General features: G+C 39.2%; 1 protein-coding gene across 8 annotated transcripts in view; it reads left to right on the top strand.

Moving 5' to 3' along the window:
* Nucleotides 1–18,667, top strand: part of PARD3 (par-3 family cell polarity regulator) — a 453,974-nt gene that overhangs the window by 162,789 nt on the left and 272,518 nt on the right. The window lies entirely within an intron of this gene.

Raw genomic sequence — 18,667 nt, 5'->3', positions numbered from 1 at the left:
TTTTCACCTCGTCCATCCATCAGGGTAGGGGAAATCTGTTTGTGCTGGTACCATTTCTAGTGTGCACTTTGGCAGTGACCAGGGGTGTGGGATGTGTAGCTGAAGGCTTGGCAAGAGGGTCTCTACCAGAGCACTGGCTCCGTAGTGAGCAGGGCTGGATCCAGGAGATGGAGGAGGAAGAGGAGGAGGAGAAGAAGCTGCATGTAAGCAGTAATGGAGGGAAGGAGGAGAAAACTGGACTGTTTAAAAACCTGGCCTCCAGGAAGTGAAGGATGAAGAAGCTTCAGTGAAACTGCAGCTGTGAATATACATAGATGTTTGTTTATTACAGCTTGGTCTGCATATTCCTTGTGTTAGCTGAAGAGTTTATCCTAAATTGTGTGTGTGCGTCTGTTTGCGTTTCATCTGTGCAGCAGTATGTTGTGGCAGCAGCAAATCCAGAAAGCCCTTAGAAGAGGAGAGTACTGAAAAAGCGTGTGCTTGAGCTGTGTCCTCGGTGGTGCTGGGCCTAAGCGGTTGCACTCCCAAGGGCACGTGGCAGCGGGGTGGCCGTGCCTGGGAGCGTGCCCCGGGCTGCAGGCAGGGCAGCGGCGCTTGGCAGTGTCGGACCCCCCAGTCTTCTGGTTGCGGCACATGGCCCCCTGGGTACGCGCCAGCAGGGTGAGCTGGCGGAGGGGCGCGGGGCGTGCGTGTGGGAACTTATTCGTGCTTCTGTGTCAGAATTTCCATAAAGTTCTCAATGGCTGCGAGTTCGGGGTAGGACTGTAATACCAGTATTTACGTGCTGTTTACCTGGTGTGACTGCTGGTGTACAAGCAAGCTTCTAGGAGTTTTGCTTCATTCTGCATTTTACCAGAATGATTATGGGCATGTGAATTCTTTGCATGGGATTCCTATTATGGGCTCAATTGAATATTAAATTACTCTGCAAACCCTCAAGGCAGTACATCAGCTTCACTCATACATACTGAACAATTTTTGCTGTGCTGTATGTGCCGTGTACTAGCTTCAGTTTCTGAGTTCTCCCAGGGCTAGGATTTTGCTCTGTTCATTTCCATTTTTCTTTTTCAAAGTTGGAATGTTTTAATAAGAGTGAAAAATACTTTTAATGGAGAATTTTAATTTGTTCTCATGTTATGGGCTTGTATTCCCTCCTCCCCTCATCCAGGTTTCACCAGATGTTTTAAATATTTTCTGAGTACATGTGCTTTCAAGGTTTTTCTGCAAATCCGATCATGTTTAACAGGCACTGAGTCCTTGTGAATCAATGCTGTGTTTTTCTCTACTTTATGCCTCACAGATCTGGCAGATGTCTTGAGTTCTAGGACAAGAGATTTTTTCAGTGTTTTCTGTATGAAAGCAGATAAGATTGGTACATAGTTAGAATTTCCTCAGAAAGGGAACAGAGTTTCAGACCTCTGTGGGAGTAAGGCATTTCACTGACCACATGTTTTGTAGAATTTAGTAAGTTTAGTAAGTCGTTAAATCCAATAATGCATCTTAGGTTGTATCGAAAGTGATGACTTTTGTAAAGAAAGCTGTACTTGTATTTATTATTCACTTTTCCTCCTTTTTTTTAAATTTTTTTTTTTAAACTTAAGCGAGTGGTATAGGTAACATGTAAAGAAAATAGGGTGTTTGCTTGATATTACCTAGGAAAAAGTTCTTGATATTAAAGTTAAAGTTTTAGCAAGATGGGTGGTGATTTTCACTCATAGATACATGTGCTTAATTAAGAGCTTAATTTTCACCTTAACCAGCCAAATTAAATGTATTTGTTTCATTTTAGTCATAACTATTTTCTTTCTTTTTTCGCTTGCACTGCAATAGAAATTGTTTGTTCTGTGTTTCCTTACTTGATTTTTTCCCCACTATTTTTTCCGTCATTTACTTTAACACACCTGAAGGGTCATTTTTAACCATGAAAAGTGAGGAAATGTCAAAGGTAGGGCTGCTGATTAAGGCTCTTCGTGTGCTCTGTGCTTTCTGTCTGTAGTTACCAAGCTACTGAATGTGAGAGTCTGGGGGTGAGGCTTTAACCCAAGAGAAGGTTAGCTGGTGACTTGATGCTCCTTCCGTCTGTTTCCATTTGCTGACTTCCAGACTGAGAACCCGGTGCAGCTCGGTTAACTTGATGCCTTACGGAAATTTTTGAAAGGACAAAAACCATTTCTTATCAGCCCATGGGCAGAAGAGAGGGAGAAAAGAAAGTAGAAGGCATGAAGAATTAAAGAACAAAGAATGGATCAGAAAAGGGGGGGGGGGGGGGGGGGGAGGAGGAGCTAATGGGAGGGAATGCTTACCTCCCTGGGGACAAATAAAAATAAGTAACTGTTTCCTTGATGTTACTTTGCCATATAAACAATTACCCTAGGAGCCATGTAAATTATGTATGATTATGAGAGAGAAGTAAGTAGGTTTCTGCTGCCCTCTCTCTCTCTCCCTTTCTCTTTGCAAAACTATCCGTAGAATCTGAGACGTGGTCCATGCCAGAAAACTGCAAAGAAAAGTTAAAGACATAAAAAGGAAGGATAATTCCACATGATTACACTTTTGTTATTTCTCAAGTGTTAATCACAAAATGAAAAATGGTATTGTGTGTAATCTTAGATTTGTGTAAGTGCATGATGACATTTTGAATTACCTTTCCTGAAACACAAACTGTGGATGTCTCAGACATAGAAGACATTCACTGAATTGCAGAGCTTTAAAAATGACAATCCTGGGGCTTTGATGGATTCTCTGTCTCCTGAAGTCTTGAAATTAAAGTCAATATTTTTCTGTATTTCCAACAGAAGTTAAAAGACTAAATGCAGACATTATTGCACAGTGTACCTGGGCTTATATAGGTGTTTGACAGGATGATCACAGGGTGTCTTCAGGATTTGAGTTATGAGGCTTGTTTGGAGTCTTGCCGTAATGCTGCAGTGTGTGTAGTGAATGATTCTTTGCATACTTGGACTTGTGCTTTTCTCATTTAACATTCTTTTGTATTTGTTTTCTTAACATTTTCTTTTTTTTGCAGTTTTTCCAGCTGCACTCTCTCTCCCTGTTTGTGGCATCCGTTCCAGCTGGTTCTGTGGTCTTCACATCCCACCTGACACAGACTGTCTTTCTCTAGCTATACTGCTGTAATACCCTTTTCTCCTGAAAACCCTCTGTTGACCTCGTTCCTCATTCATCCATACCCTGTTCTGTTTGTAGGTGGAGAGTGTGGTTTTTAAAAATTTGTTTTGTTCTTGTTATGGTTTGGTTGCCTTTAGGAGAAAAATGAGAAAATCATCTTAAAGGTGTTTTGCATTTGTTTTTTGATTCAGCTCATCCTTAGTGTGGAGTAAGGAGGATGGACAGAATCTGGTTCTGTCACCATGGCTTGGGCTGGTCTCCTGTGGGACTGGCTGGTGACTGAGCTGCCACCCAGCAAACTGGGGCTGATAAAAATTCTGCATTAACTTTTTACACTTCCTTGGACCTTTAACAGAAACTGATCTGTTTTGACTCAGCTGAGAAATGGGCATCTTCAGCCCTTTACTTCCCAAAGGATTTCTCCTCTTTACTGTACTTCATGGCCAACTGCTGGTGTAGCTGTACCACAAAAAAATTCCTGAGACTGTGTTTTGCAGCAATGGCTTCAAGTCTGGTCTGACTAAATTAGTAGGAAAATACAGCTTATATCTCTGGCTGTATTAGGGGGCTTCATGCTGTTGTGGCGTGACTGCTTATTGTTGAAACTTCAATGCAGAAGACAGTTTACCTTACAGATGGGGATTTTTTGGAAAGAAAAATAGGTTAAACATGTAAGCCACCATGTAAATGCTAAGTATGATTAAAAAATGCAAAAATGATGATGATGTAAAATTCTGTGAGGAAAGCCATGCAAGCATGCCTGTGGGCCTAGATTTTTATTTTTTTGCTTTTACAGCGAGAGACTAAAAATGCTTATGTGATATTAATTCAGGATATACAGCAAATTGGCATTTGGAAGCATTCAATTTTCTTCATAATTGTTCTCCATTCACTTGGCCGATTATCAGTAATTTCAGGGAATTAGAGATGCTCCTTCAAGAAGTTTCTAGTGAACTCTTTAGAATTGTCAAACAATAACAAACCTGACACTTAGGCAGCAATTTTCCCTCTTGCTGTCTTCACACTAATGTTAGTTCGCTGTTTGGAAATGCTAGACAAGCAAACTGCTGTGTAGTAAATCAGTAGGAAAATTTTTTCGGCCTTGTGCTGACGAGTGAATTTTGATCCAAGAATTTTTGTGTTTGTTTTGTTCATGCAAAGGCTTTTATCTTCCACTTTGGGTCCAGGGAGGTTGCTTTTTTCTTGACAGCAAGATCTACAAAAATATATTTTGTTAAAGAACTTAATTTTATATTTTTGTGGATTAAGCTTTTATTTCTTTAGCTATCTCCAGGTGAGTCCCACAAATGTAATTAAAGACATATGATGTCCAGGTCTTCCCTTTTCCTCTGCTGTAAAATGAAAATGGAAACAAAATTGTTAAAACCCCTCAGGAATGGGGTTGTGAAATGCCATTTACTGAAAAGGTGGTTTCTGTCCTCTCTGGCTGCATCACAGGACTTCCTAAAGCACAAAGTGTGTGCAGGGACAAGACCTGCAAACCTTCTGTGGTCAGCGAGGGGTGTTAGGAGGGATTGTTTGATGGGGGTGTCCGTGACAGTGTGATTGAGTGACCTGGTGGGGTATGCTATGGTCCTACCTGTAGGCAATGGATGTGCTGAGCACCATCATCTCACTGTCTCTTGGTATCTGTCTCTCCTTGTCTTCTGGAGTTAACAGGCCAAGGGGACGAACATCCCAATGCTGTCCAAGTGCCAATGAGGAGTGAGGAGTGTGGACATCTAAATGATTGTGGGTTTAGGTGGTTTTGGCTCCTGTTCCTCTCAGTATAGCTGCTTCCCAGCCCTGCTGAGGTGCTGCTGCTGAAGAGGAACAGCAAAGCTCTCAGAGGCGTTTAACTGCTTTTCTCTCCAGCTATGTGGAAACACTAAAAACGATTACACTTGATAGGTGTTTTTAGTCCAGTAGTTGTATTTGAGATAACCCAACTGCTGCTGAGGACCATGAGAGCAACCTTGCTTTACACAAATGGTTTTGATAATCTCACAGAAAGCAAATCTACCCATTTGGTTTATTTTAATCTGCCCTATGTTAGAATTGCCATAATAGTCAAGCAAAAAGCACGATCGTAGAATCATAGAATACCAGATTGGAAGGGACCTCAAGGATCATCTGGTCCAACCTTTCAAAAGCATAGTGCAGATAAGACAGCTGAGCACCCTGTCCAGCTGAATCTTAAAAGTGTCCAATGCTCGGGAATCCACCAGTTCCCTGGGGAGATTATTCCAATGGCTGATAGTTCTCATGGTGAGAAATTTTCCTCTTGTGTCCAACTGGAGTCTCCCCAGGTACAATGATGGTTGTATTCCAAGAACCGAAAAAAAAACTGGGGGAGGTGAGTGAGGGGTGTTTGATGCTGAGCATGGAGCAGGGAGCAGCCCAAACTGCCCTCCTGTGCAATCAGCTCCAAGAGTCGTTCCTCCATGCATGGCCTTTCCTCTTGCTGGCTTTTGCGTGATGAAGAACCCCGCTCTTAGAAATGTTGCATTGTGGAGAAGAGGGAACACCCTCCATTATTAAGATTCAGACTTGATTTCCCACATATGCTTAGTATTGGCTCCCATTTTAGACTTTTTGAGGAGGTTTGCATTTTGCATATGTGTTGTGTGACCAATGGATATGTTTTCTTTGCTCCTAAATTTGAACTTAAGTCTAAGAGAAAGGGTGTTAAATATCCTTTGGAAGTATTTTCAAATGCTTAAAAATGCATAAATCCAAATCTCATCTGAGGCACAAAAGTGGACTATGTCATAAGTTAATAACTTTTGAAATAGTTTTACAAATTCCAGAGAAGAAACACAAAGGAATGAATGTATTCTCAGAAAGCTATTTAGTTTCAGAAACATTTAAGAAATATTTTTAGTGTTTATGTAAATGATATGGAAGATCGTGTTTCAGTTTCTGTACAGACAAGAGCCCAAATAAAACTAACGCATGTCTGTATGAATACAGATTTACTTTTATTCTGGTGTGACCTTAAACATCTGCATGAGGGTTTGCTGTTTTAAATGGCCTCTTTATTTGTAGTGATGAGTAAGTGTCTTAGATATTAGTTAATGTGGTAGATATTTTGACATCTCATATGAAATAATAAATAGACTAGCTCTCATATAGTTGTTAAAATCCTCTGCCTTTGGAGATTGCATTAACATAGGTAACTAAACAATAATTATTTTTCTGCTCTCATGTTAAATTCAAGATAGCTACTTTCATTAAACAGTAAAGTAGTTTTTAGTCAGAAGCACCATGTTTAATGTAAAAATAGTGTAGTTCGGCAAAATATATGTGAACAATTTCTTAGAGTTAACTTTCAGTTTTTGAACTAAACACTTCAAAAACCAGAGGCAGCTTCCAGTTAGAAGCACATTGACTGCTTGGTGCACACTGCAGAGCAGTTGATGGTCTGTGAGAGCCTATGGATGTTCCACTTGGAGTTGTTTGTGCAGCTTCCCCATATTTATTCTGTGAATGTCCAGGTGCTATGTACAAACCTCATAAGGATGCACAGATTCAAAAATCAATATGCTAGGGAGGTCTTAATACCAGAAAGCTTTCTAAATTCTAATGTAAGATAAAAATGATGATACTAAGACTTGTTCCCTGAATCCATTGCTCTCAGGTGGGTTAAAGAAATAACTCCATCAGTACAGGAGATGGCTCTCTTCTCCTGTGGCTTTCTTTTAGTGGTTATGCAAGATAACTTTCGTCCTTTTGTGGAGTGGAAAATACCTGAATTGCATTTCACAGCGTCTTTGTGGAGAACTTAAGTTAAAAAATATTATTATAGTGAATTTTATTTTTAGTTGCAGCAGCAGCGTCTTACAGATATGCAGCTGCAAGCTGAGTAAAGGAAGCCTGTGGATGCTGAGGATGGGTTGCCATAGTGCTCTTCCAGCTGTCCTTTACATCCTGACTGTGGCATCAAAGTGCAGCTTGGGCTCTCATCCAGAAGGGCAGCTCTTCCTTTGCATCTCCATGTTGACAGTTGGGTGGATAGTGACCCTTCCATGTTCCTGCTTTACTCCTGGATATATTTCTCATTGACTGAGGTTGTTAGTCTTGATACTGTGGGGGCTGTGTCTGGGTGCGTGGCGTTCGGGGAAGTGAGTACTCTGTCCATTAGCCCACATACAGGCAGCCCTGGCTGTGGCCTCATGTGGACAAGAGGAACTGTAGTTCCTTTGTTTCCTCGGTTTCTCTTCTCTCCATCCTCAGTAGAGGTTTTGTCAAATTGCTATCTTTCTGCAGGGAGGCCTTGGAGAGAGTGAGGTGTATGTAGTAGTAGACAAGGCACTTAACTGGGTTCAGGTGCAGAAGGAGGCATTCAGTTGCCAGATCAGTTGTGACAGCCTTTTTCTTCTGCTCTGCAGAAAATGCGATGCATTTGAGGGGTTTTGCAGACTACTCTTGTCCAACTGACTACTTGCAGAGCATTTCCTGGATAAGTTGTCCTGGGCTATTGCTCTTCTTTTGGATCTGTTCAGATTCCTCATGTTCAAGCAGCAGACTCCAATTATGCATACTTATGGAAGAAGACCAAGTAATACATGCTGGCTGTCCCTTCCTTTTCTTATTTCAGTGTATCAATACATGTTGGGCTTCAGAACTATAAAAACCTTATTAATCTCCTTTGAACAATGAAACAGAATAAAAATGCCTTAATAGTATAAAAATAATAATCATCATAATTTTAAAAAATACGCCCGCCTCATGTTCGCTTTCTGCATGCAGATATTTGAAATTGTTATAGCACAGTCTAGGATGAGGCAAGGAGGGAGGCTTGTGGTGTGGAGACAGCTTGGAAAAGTTAGCTGCTGGGAACCTGACGAATTCTGGCATGAAGTATATACCATAGTATTTCAGTAAATATCTTCTGTTAGTTCTGGCTAAAGCTGTTTTTTCACTAAGAAAGACGATCTTCATCTCTGGGCTAGAACCAATCAAAAATTATAATGAAAATTGGCAACTGCAAGCATGAAACGTCATTGATCCAAAAATTTGTGAACTGTCTTTCATGTAGTGAGATTTCTTTTTGAACTTCTGCTGAGGCTCTTTATTTGCTTATTCTTGGTTTTGAACTTTTACGAATCATTTTTGACTTTCTTCAGCCTTGGCAATGTGAAATAAAAAGAGGGAGTGGTATGTAATTAAGCATGCAGCGTAACCACATGTTTCCAGGGTTTTAAAAGGGAGGAAAGAAAAAAAAAGAGGGGTGGGGGGTGAAGGGAGGGGAAAAAAATATTTCTCCAAGGTGTAAAAAATTTTATACATTTCCAGAAGAGAACAATTCAGGCTCCCTGTTGTTGTAAGGGACTTTGTAAAGTATATGCAAAGATAGACAGGAATGCTCAACTTTGTACATGCTTCAAGCAGCAGCTAGTCTCCTACTGCTCATAGGCATGGTTTTGAAAAAGTAGGGAATATAGTTCTTTATTATAATCTGTTTCTAGTAAAGAAGAATAATTAAAGATGTCTGTTGGTCTGTCACCCCTTGGAGAACAGCAGATGTTCTGTTTTATTGTCCCTTTGTGGTCATTATCCAAACAATTTAGCTAACAACTTCCAATGTGGTCTAAATTGTCTTACTCCCTATTTGGCTACTGGGAATACTGGAGTTTTCTGCAGAAAATGATCTTTAACCTTGAGAGTTAATGAGAAGATTTCAGCACATTGTGTTGATAGCTGAAGCTTCTTATTCCCCACTTATATAATTGGAGAGAGCTTGTTTGGATGCTGTTTGGTTTATGTAGTCCCCAAACTTGGCAGCTTCCCAGGCCATTCTCCAACCTACCCCTAATGAAAGGTCAGGCAGGACATTGCATCTTCTTGCAGAGAGCCTCACTATCTGACTGCCAGGTCGTGGGCATGGCTGCTCCGCTGCTGTGCGTCCCCTGTGGATGTGGAGCGTTGGTGGCATTTCATCTCTTGATTTGTCTGTGGGGATTCAGCTTGATACTTGTAGCTCAATGACAGAAAATACTATTGTTGAGATCTTTATGCTCTGTGCTTTGCCTTTAAGCTGTATTAGTCCCTACGTGCAGAAGAGCCTTCTGCTAAAAATTGTCTATCTGAGCACATGGGGTGGCATGACATGGCCTTTTCCTAGTTCTACTTGAGATCTTTTACCCTTCTTGGTCATCAGCAGCAGATGCAAGCTCAGCAAAACATTAACTCGCAGAGATTTCATAACACTTTAAATGAGAGCATGTTTCATGAATGTACCAACATGTTTCTAATAATCCTAGTAAATGTTTCTGTCATGGAAACAAGAACAAGCGCCATTAAAATTGCAGAAGCTGTTAGTAATTTTTAATAGTTGTTCAGAACAACGTTCATTCTATCTTATTATAGATGTTAGTTGTAATTTTTTTTTGCTGTGTCGGAAACTCGGTAGCATGCATAGAGTCTCTTCCTTCCCAGATGTCCTTTTTTCTTTAAATTTTGTGCATGTAGCTATGAAAACGCATGTGCAGATCATTTCTGTCCAAAAATCTCCTTTAAATGATTGTAGTCAAGTTTTCTTCATTGTCATAACTATTATGCTTAAATTAAAAATCTGTCTAAATAATTTCTGTAATGAAGCTATGTGGATTTTGGGTAATGCAGATTCAGATCCACCTTCAGGTGTTGATATCCCAAAATCGTTGCCTTCTTCAGCCTGACAGTGGCCTGTGAGCTGGATGTAAGTGATCATTTTTATGTCTCAGAAAAACCCCAACTGGGTTTTTGATGATTCCTGTACTTCTCTGCAGTGGAGCAAGGCTGGAGCCAGCCATGCTCGCCCAGCCTGCAGGGAGGAGAGGCTGGGTGCACAGTGCCCGCTCAATAGCGAGGAGGTTCTCCGCAGTGCAGATGTGCCAGATTAACAGCCAAACACTTTCGAAGATGGAGTATTCATCTGATGACTGGCAAAGAAAAATCTCTTCCCTTGCTGCTTCAAACATAAATGAGGTAAACAGCCATCATAGTTAAGGTACCAGTAGCATCTCCACTGCCACCCATTATTTACCATATCCTGTGTACACACTGGACTATTTGGTGATAGTCCCATTGTGATATCTTTACTAATCCAGAAGTTTGGTTGTTTTTTTCCCCCTCTAAACTCCAGTAAAAATGCTGTAGGTTTTCGTTTCCTTGCTGTTTGCCCAGGAACCGGCTGGTGGGTAGGGTTTCCCTCATTGGGCGGGAGCCGCAGAGGTGAAGCTAGTGGGCAGTGTGGAGGCTCCACAGCCCTCTGGGCAGTGCAGACTGTCACCTTTTTGAAAAGTCAGTTAGTGACATAATTCATGAGACAGTGGATGTGGCTTTAGGTTCTGATGGAGACTAGAGAAGGAGAGATTCCCATACCAGCTTTGTAAGGACTTGTGTAACAACAAATCCCTTGCTAATTACACATACCTGATGAATTGCAATTAAGCATGTTTAACTCTTTGGCATCTGGATATGATCCACAAAGGAATTCCCCCCCTCCCACATATGAAGTGATGCAGTGATGTACAAGGCAATGTTGGCAACAGATGTCGAAAGAAAGTTTGTTCTAGGATAAGTCAGAAGTATATATAGACCGACAAGTAGTTCTGAACCCCCAGTATCTGGTATTGCAGAGTAATGGCACATCTACCCACCCATTCTCCTCCCCAGAAAAGGCACAGTGGTGGCCTGGGGACCAGAAGGGAGTCATGACATTGGCAGCCACAGCAGGTTTCTCCAGCTGAAACTCCCTGATGAAAGAATCGTAACTTGTATTATACACATTATATCATTCCTGGTTCTTCCTAGCTGAGCTCTTCAAGTTACAATCTAAATCCTATTGTTGCATCTGTATTTCTTCTCTTCTCTCCAGGAAAAAGTTGCAAAAAGTTCTTTCTCTAAGTGAGCCTTTCTAGGCCTACCCAAAGCATTTAGACCATGCCATAAATGATACCCAGTTTTCACATAACTGCATTGTGTTCACTAACAGGAGCAATTTTACCATTCAGTTTTAAGGGATTTTTCAAAGTTGTGGTAAGAAAAATACCTGCCAACTTCCTTCCTGTGTCTCAGTGCAGTGAAGCATTGTCAACTAAAAGCAGTTGGGAATTTGCTCCTGTCACTGCAAACCCTTGCCTGCACTGCAAAATGACTCGTGAATGGAGGTAGAAAATACAATGTCTTCATTATAATATAACTAAATATCAATCAGATACTTATTAGCAAGGCATGATCTTTGATGTAAGCAGAAAAACTTCAGATGCTTCTACAGTTGCACAAGTGTTTGAAGAAGTAAGGAACAAATTTTGCAAAAATTTTTGACATCTGGGGGACTAGAATTGCATTTTGCCTACATTTGTAGCAGTAGTAGAAAATAGGTAAAGAGGTAATCCAGCGTGTTTTAAGGAAATCCATGAAGAATGGACCCAAAAAACTGAGGCTGCAGCTCATTAAAACATACTGAAACATAATTTTTTGACAGAGACGAGTAGAAGATTTGTAAGATCTGACATTTTTGTCTTTTCTTTTGGCATGCAAAGATATTTGCATTTTAGAAAAAAGCCCAGAAAAAGGAGACGGAGAGGGTGTAGGTAATTAAATTTTAATTTCGGTTTTAAAGATCTTTCTCTAATTAGCTTTAAAAGTCAGTGTCTAAGTAAATTGAGTTTCAAGGTGCAATCATCTTTTTCCTCCTGGATCTCAGTATTCAAAAGTAAGAAGAAAGAATATGGAGAAAGAGAAAGGTGGCTGTTATTTTAAAGGCCTTTCAAGATAAGGATTTAACATTACCTCATTATTAAAATATAACTTTGGCAGGTTGATGTTTTCTTATTTCTGAATTTCAAAGTCATTGAGCAGTCACAGTTAGGAAAATGGAAAACTTAGGTTCTGTTAAAAGAAATTGAAAATGATACTAAGGAGGTAAGGACTTTTCTTCTTTCTTTTGCTTTGTAATAAGGCTTTTTTTGGTGGCTTGGTTGCTTTCTTTTCACTGTCGTCCGTTATTCAGAGAGGATCTTACTTTTCTATGACTTGTTTTTGATCACAGGCATGCTAGTATAGTGTCTTGTATTTCTGAAAGGTATGCTAGCATGCAGCGGGTTTTTGTTTGTACGTTTTACGCAGCCAAGTGTATTTTCCCTACATCTATGTGATGGTCAGGGACATGTGCACACCTGTCAGATTTTGCAGGCTGAGAGTAAGAGTCCCATGACTTGCCTCATTCGTCTGCCATGTGCTAGACCACGTTGTGCGTTTCTGGTGCCGTGGTATGGCCTCTGCCCTGCTCCTGATGTGGCTGCCTGCCAGATCTCCAACTGTGTGGAGCAGTGGTGTGAGGAAAACTGAGTAATTGTGATTTGTCATGATTTTAGTGTGTGCATGGTCATAAATGTGCCATTTTAAAGCTAAAGCAATAAGAAAGCAGAGAACAATATTTGTTAACATTGAAAATATGTCTGTGAGTAAGTACATAAGCTGTTGTTTGAAGATAAATATCTGGAAGAATAACTGAAAACAGTTGGGTTTGTATATAAGCTAGTTATAAATATCTGGAATTGTGTGAAGTTAACAATGATCTTTTTTCTCTCTAAAAGGAATGACAGTCTTAACCAAGAGTTCTGAATGTAGAGAAATTAATTTTAGAAGTTGACATTTTTAAGCATAAACATATTTTCAAGTAGAGAAATGCTAATTTTCTAAACCATGTCATCTTAAGCTTTCTTGTAATTCTGAAAGAGAGGGCTATGAACATTAGATGGTTGGCATTTCTAGGTGAATGATGCACAATTGATGCAATATTTGCAAATATTAAAGCATTTGATAGAAATTCAAGCCTCTTGGAAAATTCCAAGTTAGTGTGAGCATAAACACTTCAGTATGTATGAAAATCAGTTTGAAAACCAGCGTAGAAATCTTGAAAGTTGGGGGCAATCTTAGTTTAGAGATTGTTGTCCTGTAGGGTGTCGTGAGGATTCCTGTTAGTTTTGGTTTTATTTAGCATCTTTAAATCTAGGAGAAGCAGTACTATAAATAGTGTGTTAATTAAATTTCCAGATGTTGATAAACTAGGAAAGGAATATGTGAATGGAGGAAAAATGAATAACCCAATAGAGTGTAGCACTCATACTGGAAAAATACATTTTAATTGAGCTTGTATAAGTAGAAGCGAATATAAGAATATTGATCTAAACTGAACATATACTTTAATTAACAAGACAAAGATGCTGAAGTGAGACTATAGAAAAAGTTTTAGGATTTCTGTGGATATTCTGGATTGAGACCATGACAATAAAATACCCAAATGTGATTATTGTTGACTATGTATTTGTGTCAAAGTTCAAAAAAAGATGGGGAAGATACTCCTTGTAAGATGGCAGTGAGGGTATTTCATAAGAGAAATACAGTATTCTGAGTGTTCTTAACTGAACAAGTTAAGACCAGAATAATATTTAAAAAAATGAACAGCAATAGAGAGTTAAGAGAGGCAGAAGTGGAGTTATGTGCTGTGTAGCACTGTTTAGGGGAGACATGCTGTAACTGTCTGTGACACAAAAGGTAAAGATAGTTTTATGAGTGAAGGGGAGATAACTAGTAACAGGAGGATAAACTTGGGGAAAATAATACAAATTTAGTAAAAAAAAAAAATCAGAAGACTTTGACCAAGTAAAGAGCATTCACTTTGGGAAATGCTACAAATTCTTTTATTAAATAATCGTTACTTAAAAGTGGAATGGAGTCTAGGGTAGGGAAAAACTCTGTGCTGGGCAATGAAATGAGAGTTGGTGGTGTATAAAGTATCTTCTTCCTTTGCTGTTATGTCCAAAAGTAAGTTTCTGAAAGATCTGCAACTGGTGCTCCCTTGGCAGTGCTACTGTTTCGCATCCCTCTCACTAGCCATCTCTGCATGGCGTGCCTGAGTTTGCTTCTGCAGGACAGATGATGCAGTTGTCTGGGGAGTAGTTCTTCTCCTGCTGGAACTGCTTATGTTTCTAGTGTTTTTTCTTTTGTGATTCAAGATGCCTACATTTGATTTGCACTGGTTTGTGCCTGGCTTATGTTAGCTGCTGCTAGGGTTTAATGCAGTTCACAACCAGCTGTTTTTTGTCTCTGACTGTTTTTCTTCTATCTGTAGTCCAGTTTACAACAGCCTCAGTGGACTGTGGAAGTTATTGACACCTTGTTTCTAGAGGTTTGCAAGAATGAAGTTGAACAAATTTGGGGATTTGAGCTTTTGAAGGTCATAAGCGATGGTTTGCTCTCGCTGTGTCTGAGTGGAACAAGGAGCTGAACTGAACCTACTGAAATTGGTACCAGAGCTTGGGGAGCTGTGCTGGAGAATGGGAAACTCAAGGCTAATCTAATATTTTTTAACAGGTATTTCAGTTAAATATAGACAAAGTCATAACTAGTAGTTTCAAGTACTTCAAGCTGAAAGAAGCAGTCCTACTTTCCTGAGCCCCAGGATGACCCTGATTCATCCTTTCTCTCAGACACCAGACTAGGATTTCAGCGATATGATGAACTGGATGGGTGACAGAGGCAGTAAAACTGTTGAGTCTCTAGCTCTCATACCCAGACTGGTTTCTTGATGCAGACATGTGTGTCTTGTGTATATAACACACCACAATGTACATACATATCTATGGGCTCGCTTTCAGGAACTCTGTCTAACCTGAGCAGCTTACTTGTTGAAAGCCACTCTTTCCCACAGAGGCTTTTGGTTTTGAGGCATCGTAATTTTCCCAGAGAAGACTCTAGAGTGTGGAGAGAAAAAAAGAAGTCCTGTTCAGGTTTTCTCATCATTCATGGGCCTGATGGTCTGTGTGAGGTGGCCAGAAATGACCATAAGATCTTTTTTAATTTCTGTGCCTTAAATTCGCAGCACATCAAATTGTACAAGCTGCTGATGGCACCAAGGATCTGAAACATCAGTTGAAATCTTCACGGAGTAGAATTATCTTGGCTATGCTATATAAATATATGTATGTATTTTTCTCATCATGCCCTCCAAGCTGACATCTGAGAGGAAATTGGTATGGGAAAGTATATATTAGCTCTGCTATGAGAGACCAGCGTCCTTTGTGCTGAATGCCTGCGTGCTGGACGACGTATTCAGCTTTATGGATGAAATTTCCCAGATCCTGAAATGCTTTTGCTCGTGAGCATATTTGAAAATCAGAGAAGGTGATGACCCTTTTAAAATAAAAATGGAATTGCTGGCAGGAAGGGAAGGTACAACTCTGTGTTCTTAACATTTAAAGACGGTTATAAAATGTGTATTGGCTGGTTTTATAATTTATAGTGGAACTGATGTTGCTTTTAATAAAACGAGACTTCCAGTCAAAATTTCATGATTATGAATGTGAGCGTTTTGTTATCCAGCTTGGATTTATCCTACAAATAACCATTTTCTAGCAGAACTATGGCTATATACATAACTTAATGGGATTCTCTGTCACACATAATTCTTTCTGAAGTCTTGGACTTGTGGTTGAATACTTCAAGTCCTTGAATGTGGCTCAAAAACTGAGTTAATGGTAACTTTCATGATTTTTAATTTAATTTTTCCTTGATTCTTAGACTTTTTAAACTTCCTGTAATTCATTATTAGATTTACTGTTCCAAGTGCTTATTTAAAAGGCACCTTAGCTGCAGAAGCAAATCAATATTTACAGTGCATTAGTGCCACAGAGAATTTGAAGCCTTGTGATTAGAGTTCATTGCTGTTTTATCCACTCTTCAAAGAAACCACAGACTTCAAACGGTATCAGCCATCATCCTGGAATCAGTGACATTGCATTGGTCCCATGCGTACTTCATCTTGTGGTTTAATTATTAAGTTCCTTTCCTTTGATTTTTCCTTTTAATATTTCAAAGTATATCCTCTTCAAATCTATAAATTTAAGTAAACCAGAAGATTGCAACCAACAATATATTGGTATAAAAATCTGTTCAGTGTATTCTTTTATGTTGTTGTTTTAATGGAGAGTATCAAACCAGAGGTAGAACGGTCTTTCAGACTAGAATTGGAGAGAGAAATGCAGGAGATTATATTTACAGTTTGTCATTAACGTCATGTGAATAAGATTTAATTCTTGGATTAACACCTGGAGTGGTATTGACCACTGTCAAGCAGCATACACTAGAGCTAGCTCTGTGTGCTTGTCCCATTCCAGCAATAATAATAATTAAAAAAGTTTAAATTTTTAAAAAATGTTAAAAAAATTTAAAAATGTTCAAATTTCTAGTTTAACTGGGAAATGGGAGGGGTTGGAACCCATGGAACCTAACCATGGCAGAAGGGTGGGAACTAGATGATCTTTAAGGTCATTTTCAACCCAAAACATCCTATGATTCTAAATACATAGATCCAACATACCCGAATTAGTGTCTTTTATAATTCACTTCATTGTGAATTTTGGTTAGTGATACAAATTGCTTTTCCTTATGTATGAAACCATTTTCATAAGGAGAGACTAGAATTGATCACACTGTATCTTTATATTGACAGAATACCTTTTTTCTTTTTTTCTGAAGAGATTTGGAGACGTGTTCAATAAATGTCTGAAAATATCTCAATAACTAACCTTACTAAAATGAAACAGGTTATATTAAAGTTGGCTCATCAGTGAATAGATTTTGTAGAGAAACATCCCATGGTAATTTTTTCTCTGTAGCATATTAATATTTGGGAATTCTGTTGCATAATTAACTTTCTGTATTGTGAAAAGTCTCTGCTACTTACGATGGTGCAAACTGTGAGTTTTTCGTTACAAGGCAAAAGACAAGGCAGTGGTGATTGCTTGCTCCTTTCCAGAAGCACTGACTTGAGTTTCAGTTTCTTCCTTCCTTTCTTTCTTTCTTGGCAATTTGGCTTCTCTTTTTACAGACGTTCACCCAACTGAACTTTTGTTTTGTCAAGCAATTTGAAGAAAAAGTGTAAAAATACAAGAACATTTTGCTATCACCGTGCTTATATATAGATGTACGAGCATAAGGAGCAAGTGAACTCATGTTTGAAAATTGTAATTCTCTGTTGTAGGGTGGGTAGCTAAGGCAAACAGCATAATATGCACGGGCTGCTGCTTGGAACAAATATAGATTGGTATTTTTCTTCAGTGGCACTACATATTACAGAGCCAGGTTCTTGCCCAGGGTAATTGAATGAATGAGAGTGTACATTGAGGGCAGCACAGGCACTGCACTGCTGTTAAGGTGTCCCTTTGCGACGTGCTGTGGGGCGGCGGTGGGACTGCTGCTGTGCCATCTTTGTCACAGAGAGCTCTTGTGATTCGGTAGTGTGCTTTTGTTGTGTTTGCCATCCAGGGGGAAATGAGAGGCTTTACCTTCAGCTACTTCATGACACTTGAAGTAGGTGAAGATGAGGCAATCAAAGAAAACCCCGTATTATGAGTTCATGAGTATATACTGAGTAATCAAAATCAAAGTAGGGTTGACTCAGACCACAAATACTTTTCTGCATAATTAGTTATCTTTCCTGAAATGTTCTTTTAATTACTTCTAGTTCCATTATACACGCATAAATGTGTATATACATATGTGTGTGTATACATATTTATAAAAGAAAACATTTGATTTGCTGGAAATTAACTCTTGTAAATATCTTTGTTATGAAAATTAAAAAAAAAAAAAAGGAATTTTCGAAGGAATGAGAAATATATGACAATGATTGTGGGGGGAAAAATTAATAAATTAATTCTTTGTTATTCTTGTTTACCAGAATGAATGTGAAATAGAGTGACTGTTTGCGTGTTTGGTCATGTAACACTTGTGTGTGTCTCAGCAGCATGAGTCCTAGTTGATTAAAAAAAAAAATAATTCTCACATGTTTTCTTTGTGTGGCACGATTTAACTGTATTTATCGTTGTCTTTTTGATGCCATGCAGCTAACATTTTGTATTTAATGTTATTATATGTATCATTAACATAAAGATATTGTAAAGCTTAAGACCAGTCATTTAACAAACTCCTGTCACTGTGTTTTCCTGCCAGTATTGTGTGACATGCATCTTCGGGAACTGTTTCATCAAAGCATTAATACATAGTCCTGGTTTTCATTCTCAGCTGTTGCCCAGCGTGCCTTTCCCACTGACTCTGCTGCTTCCATGCCATAGCTTTCACCTTTTCCTTTTCCACTTCACATCCAAGGTTCCCAGTGCAGCAGTAAAGAGAAATACAACTGATAAATCACGTCCCCTCCATTCTGATGCTGAGTGGGAGAGTGCTAAGAGGTCGCAAATACAGGCAATGAAACTTCTGTTTGGGCAAGGAGACGATAGATGTGTGGATATTTGTTGTAGGATAATAAATGAAATTCGAAAAAATTAAGTTGTATTTCAAGAGAAACTAACTTTAATGTGCCATCAAAGTTTCCAGAATGGATTTGACCTCTACATATATTAAGAAAACCTGTCTCTTTCCAAGCAGTCTACCTGCCTGCTTCATTGTTTATTACTAATTAAATATTTTTCTCCTGTCAGTCATGCCAGCTGGAAGGCTAAGGGAATCAGGGTAAATCAGTACAGAT

This window comes from Leptosomus discolor, chromosome 6 (genome assembly GCF_034619465.1).
Source record: "Leptosomus discolor isolate bLepDis1 chromosome 6, bLepDis1.hap2, whole genome shotgun sequence".
Lineage (NCBI taxonomy): Eukaryota > Metazoa > Chordata > Aves > Leptosomiformes > Leptosomidae > Leptosomus > Leptosomus discolor.
The sequence above is the reverse complement of the archived record's forward strand: the minus strand, read 5'-3'. Positions and strand labels throughout refer to the sequence as shown.